Source organism: Palaemon carinicauda, chromosome 30 (genome assembly GCF_036898095.1).
Source record: "Palaemon carinicauda isolate YSFRI2023 chromosome 30, ASM3689809v2, whole genome shotgun sequence".
NCBI classification, from domain to species: Eukaryota; Metazoa; Arthropoda; class Malacostraca; order Decapoda; family Palaemonidae; genus Palaemon; species Palaemon carinicauda.
Window position 1 is genome coordinate 91,200,001 of NC_090754.1, and position 6,904 is coordinate 91,206,904.

Consider the following 6,904-nt stretch of genomic DNA (forward strand, 5'->3'; position numbering starts at 1 on the left):
GACTTAACTGTTTTGTGCAAAAATAAGTGATTTTAAGCAATGTTTTCCATATTACATGTAATGACCTTATTCATATGATCTGGTTTACATCACTAGTTGCCTAATATAGATCAATTGACCTGATGGAAAGACTTCAAAACATAAGGAAGATTCAAAGACTTCAAAACATAAGGAAGATTCAAGATTCAGTTCAGGTATCTGGGAATAAATTGTTAACGACTTTAGTTTTCAAAATGTTTGAAGCTAGGGCTGATTTATAATATAATAGTAGAGTAATAAGATAAAGGATAGGTAGGTAAAAAAATGTTAAGAACTATTATTGGGTTTTTAGATTTTTTTAGAAAAGTTGTATGATTTAAGATCTAGGAAAGAATATGTACGTAATAACTCTAGTTCTAAAATCTCAAAGGACATATTGATTGAAGGGTTTAAGGAAAGTGTAGCTTTAAAATAGAATTTATTAAAAAAGGGTTCAGTGGTGTTGAAGGATAAAGGAAATGTCATGGTGTCAATGAAGTATGAAAAAGGTAAAGTACAGAATTTGATAAGTTTAAACTAAAATACAGATTCATTGAACGTTAGTACGATGAATTTAGGTAAAACATTTGAGTGTAATAAAGTTTATTATTTAAATGGGACTCTATATGAATTATCAAAAAGCATATGCAGATGTTTATCAGGACATGATTTTAAGATGAAAAGTTCAGGCACAAGTTTCAAGGAATCTGTATCTATAAAGGACTTTGATTAATTTGTTCTTTTATAACGAAAGTAATAGTAATTGATGTAAGAATAGCTTTTAGTGAGACTAAAGGGGATACTTTATACATTCATTCTAGAAAAGCAGTCTAGAGAAGGCATACCTCTTGGTAGTCTTTGAGAAAGTTTGAGAAATTGTGATAAAATAGTTTAGATTTATATTGAAGTTTTTATGAAATAATTGAAATTTCATCTTATTGGAGAGTATCTTTCTAAATATTTCCTTAGGGGGACAATAATCAAACTTTAATGAAGGCACGAAATTTTTAAGTATGAAAGAATATTTGAATAAGATCTTTAAGCACACGAAGGGAGAGGCAAAATTTTGTTTATTTAGCTTATTTTAAGTATGTCACTTTTAGGTAACTTTTAAAAACATCGGTGCTTAAAATACTAGTGATTTAAAGCTCTTCCATTTCCCTTGAGGGGGAAACCAAATCATGCAGACATTGCTTAGAATCAACATGAAAATTGTTTTGATTTGCACTTTCAGTTGTCATGCTAAGATGGTTTAGATTCAATAAAAAGTCAGGCAAGTGGTCGTTATATGGCAATTGTACTCTATACTGTATATAGTTGAGTTGCATATCAGTTTTGATTAATATTTCAGGTTGTGTAAATTGCTGTCTGATATTTTTTATATTGCAAATTATATTGTCTGCTTATACAGTGATAATGACTTTTGTTTATACACTGCTGCTGTATCTTCTATCTATAAATTATTATTGTATCTTCTATTCATACATTATTACTGTATCTTCTATCCATGCATTATTACTGTATCTTCTATCCATACATTATTACTGTATCCTCTATCCATACATTATTACTGTATCTTCCATCCATACATTATTACTGTATCTTCTCTCCATACATTACTACTGTATCTTCTGTTTATAAATTTCTATTGTATTTTGTAATTTTGATCTGAAAAATACATCTGATTTAACAATGAAAAACTCAGAAAAGACATTAAGAAAATTGCAAGATGATTTTTAATTGTAAAGTAAAAGACGTTATAAAAGACATAAAAAACCTTCATGGCTTGAGCCTTGAATGCCTTAAGATGTCTTACTTTACATGGCTAGGGACTTTTTTGCACATTTCATTGTTAAAACAGATGTATTTCCATATCTAAATTACAAGATACAGTAGCAATTTATAAATAAAAGATAGTTGTAATGTATGAATAGAAGATACAGTAATGATGTATGGATAGAAGATACAGTAGTAATGTATGAATAGAAGATACAGTAGTAATGTATGGATAGAAGATACAGTAATAATGTATGGATAGAAGGTACAGTAGTAATGTATGAATAGAAGATACAGTAGTAATGTATGGATAGAAAATACAGTAATAATGTATGGATAGAAGATACAGTAATAATGTAATGAATAGAAGATACAGTAATAATGTATAAAATAGAAGATAGTGATAATGTGTAGGAAAGCAGTAAAACTGACTAATTTTGCAAAATTTGTTACAATGTATATAATTTATAAAACTAAAATTGTGAATAAAAGAAATAATTACTTATATAACATTTATTTTCATTACATCCATAATATCCATATTAAAAAAAAAAAACGAGAAAAAAATTTATAAAAAAAAATGAACATAACATGGAGTATTCTCCTTGATCTAACGTTCATATGACTGAGTGTTCTCCCCCAGTCGGCCCCCTCCTTCTTCTGGTACCAGTAAAATCCGTTTTTCTCTCTCCTCTGAAAGACCAGAGAGCTCATGAAGTATAAAATCTTGCTTTTAACTATGATAAACCACAAGTGTTCATTATAAGACTGGTTTATTCACTTCCCATGTACAGAGCTCGTTCATTCTTTCACTGGTGATATGAGAGGCATATGTACTGTCTCTTGGTATGTTAGTATTATCAAAATGAGGACTATGAACTATGGTATCCATGTTCAGTCCAATTCTCAAAGTATGTTCATTCCTGACAACTCTAGTCTTGTGATTATAATTAATTTTAGCCTCAATATTATTTACCTTTAAAATAAAATGTTACTTTAAATCTGGCTTCAAGCATAGACGACTAAGAGTCGACCATTTTGATAGTTTTTAAGTTTATAAATAATGAATTAAGAAAAACAGATTTCAATCAAGTCTTTTATTGTAGAAGATTGGTTGCCATACACAGGACAGGTTTCAATACACTCAATAGTAATATTAAGTATAAAAATATAAATACACTACAAAGTCAATGACAAACTCTATCAAATTCTTTAACCCCGTTTTCTAACAACAAACTCTACCAACGACAGAAAGTCATAGAAAACGGACATTTCAGATCTCATGACATGGGATGCTGAATTAATTAATTTTCTTGGATTTTATGAACATTGGAATAAGGTTAAAGTTAAAATTTGAGATTACAAGTAAATAATTGTGTAAATTAGTTAAGTTTTCAATAAAAAAAGAAAAGGAAATGGAAAGCCCACCAAGGCCCGCCCCTTTCCACCTGGTAACAATATACTAATTAGGCATTTTGTTTTTGAACCAGCAAAGTCACCAGGCCCTTGAATGCATTCCATTTCCTTCTCTTTTGAAATATTTATTGAAAATCTTACAAACATTAATGCATTGATTGTGAATTAAATATGCCAAGAATAGTATGGATTTTTCTAGACAATGTTATAGTATTCTAATTAGTTAATACTTCATTAGATTTTAATGAAAATAGCAAGTCGTGAGACCTCATCAGTCGTATTATTTATTTATTCTTTATTGACAAAACTTTATATACATTGTAGTACAATAATTATATTTAGTTTACACAAAACAGTGGGTTTTATTCTGTAACAATTACACTTTTCCCCATTACATTATAAAATATTTTGTCCAGAAAAATCATATTTTCTTCCATAAAGAAATATAAGGCTATTAATCAACCATCACAACAAACCCCTCATACATCAACACCAAAACAAAACAAATATTTAATTATAAATTTTTAACACTTCAAATATATACTGGCACAGGTCAATTACGTGGTTTTCTTCTCCAAACAGTGCGTCTATGTTCGTATAATTAAGATTACTAAATTTCTGCCTCTTCGATCGTGACATTGTACATTCAATTAGGACATGCACTTCATTCTGTACTGTCTGTGAATCACAATTACACACTCGCAACTCCCTTGGAGTTCTACTCCACCTTCCCGTCTCTATTCTTAGGTCGTGGGACATTAAACGTAATCTAGTAAAGGCAATTCGTATATAGTCTGGTACATAAACATTTTCACTGTACACTCTATGCCTTTGCAAGGATCTATTTAAAATTTCTCTGTACGTATAATATTTTGTTGCTGTTTCAGGTTTATTCCGGATTTCATTTTTCATTTGGTCAAGGCTTGACCTGATGATGTTATCAACTAGACAAGAATTCAAAAATCTGTAACCGGGTGTATTTTCACTTCTGCAAATTTCATAAATATAGTGGAACGGTTCTTCCATATCAATGTTCGCCATTTTTTTTTTCTAAAAAACGTTTCCTTCTTACTTGAACTTCACGATTAAAAGACTCAAGGCCACTCTCCACTAAGCACAATGTCATAGGCGTATTATATCTGACCCCCAATAAGCATTTAACAGCCTGGTTGTATATCCTCTCCATACATATTACGTTGTTTGTAAGCCAACTCTCTGCACTATAAAGTAGTGAGGCTCCTAACGCTGCTTTGAACACTTTGACTTTATATGCATATGGCATAGTTGTATTGTTATAACAAAATATTGAGAACTTGTTAATGGTCTTTGCATTTTCAATTTCATGTTGTTTGAGCACTGATTGCATTTTGCCATCACCCGTAAACCATGCACCAAGATACAAATATTTTTCACAATGGTCTATCTTAACATTATTTATGACTAGAGACTCTTTATCTCTTGCATTTCCATTTACTACAAAAAACTTGGTCTTTTTTTCGTTAACAATCATCCCATATAAGTTACAGTAATCCAACATAATCCCAATTTTCTCAAAACACTTTTCTCTTGATGTACTTAAAATAACTGTGTCATCCATCAATAATAGCGTATGCATTGTCCCTAAAAACCCATCTCTGCCAATTCCCTCTTTTATCATTTTAACCATTTTGTCTAGGTAGATAGTAAATAATAAACAGCTTGTTGGAGCACCCTGACGTATTCCAACAGTAGATATAATCACAGCTGATTTCAAGACACTTTTAGTACAAGCATAGATCTTATGAATGGCCATTGACATAGTCTTACCACAACCTTTCTCTTTTAGGCACTCAATTAACTTATCTCTTGGAACACGGTCGTATGCTTTACTAAAATCTACAAATACAACATACAGCTTCTTTTTCTTAAAAATTGCGTAGTCCATCATAAGCCTCAAAGATAATATTTGTTCGATACACCCTCTACCCTTTTGGGCTCCAGCCTGACATTTATCTATACCAGCCCACAGATTTAAACGTCTCACCAACAGTGCATCATAAAATTTTGCGAAAGTGTTCATTATACTTATGCCCCTGTAATTCCCACAGTCCATTCTATTACCTGATTTGAAGAGTGTAACTAACCTGTCATGACACCAAGCAAAAGGGTAAATAAAATTACAAAATAAAAAGTTACAAATGGTAAGGAAAAAGCTCAGCCAAGTCATTGGCAAAAGCGACAATATACCAGGGCACACACCAACATAGCTTTTCCCCTTATTCATTTTTTTCACTGTCATATCTATCTCTTGATAAGTGAATGGGTCGTCTAATATAGGAATGTTCGGTGACGAAGATATATCGAGTGGTTGGATATTGTTTGCAAGATTAGGATCAGGATTAAAGAGCCTTTCGAAATGTAATTTGAAATGAACGTCATCCGGTTGAGTACTGTCATCATTATTCATTACATTCCCTTTCCAGTTAATTGACTTCCAAATAATTTTTGGATCATCCTTTTCAAATATCCTTTTCCACCTTGGGTGATTCTGATCCCATTCATTTTGATCCTGTTCTCTCCCATTTGGTAATTTACATTCTTTAGCCACCCTATTGATTATTATAGTGGCTGATTCCAATCCAGTACAAACTGAATTTACATTAATTTCATCCAAACTGGGAGGTATTGCCTCCTCTATTGCTCGTTTAAATCTATTTAGATCTACTTGCTTGCAAGCAAGTCCTCTCGTTATGCAACTGTGATCTCGATAATTTGAGTCAAAGTAAGATCTGCCCAAATCTCTTGCACGCTCAGTTAATAATGGAAGGGTTACATTCTTCGTACTAGTGAGATTAAGCCTCACCATCATCGGTTCCACCACGATCGATTACTCCAGAAACCTTTTGCTCTCCCAAAAGCAGACAGGAACCACAAATGCCCAAAGGCATCTCTCATCCGTCCCATTTCATGTGCATGATTGAGTCGGGTAAAGGAGAAGACACGTGCAAACCACTGCCCTGACTATCCTTACTACTCCTCCTAGCAGATTGGACCGAAGTACACATTAACCTTGCACGTGGACCACAAAAGACAATTCGGTTCCATGTGTAATACATTCTCAAATAAGACCCCCCTTGGATGCTACATGGAGAGAAGCTAACAGTGGGCCTACCTACAAAGCTGAAAAACCCTTAAACTAACAGTAGGCCTACCTAAAAAGCTGAACAACCCTTAAACTAACAGTAGGCCTACCTAAAAAGCCTAATACCAATTAAACTAACAGTAGGCCTACCTACAAAGCTGAAAAACCCTTAAACTAACAGTAGGCCTACCTAAAAAGCTGAACAACCCTTCAACTAACAGTAGACCTACCTAAAAAGCCGAACAACCCTTAAACTAACAATAGGCCTACCTGCAAAGCTGTTGCTGATGACCAAACAGATTTTACTTAAGTGTCACATTACCTACTTTTTGAGAATTATTCTAAAGTATGAACACACACACACACACACACACACACACACACACACACACACACACACACACACACTGCCCAGCCCTGAATAAATTCTATTGATATTACCTGGTCCTGAACATCTCTTATGAAATAATTCAATATTGACAAGCTTAAGGAGATTTTGAATTATTCGGCATCCCTCTATCTTATATGAATACTTGTAAGTTTGTCTACCCTTAACAGAATATCTTTGGCATT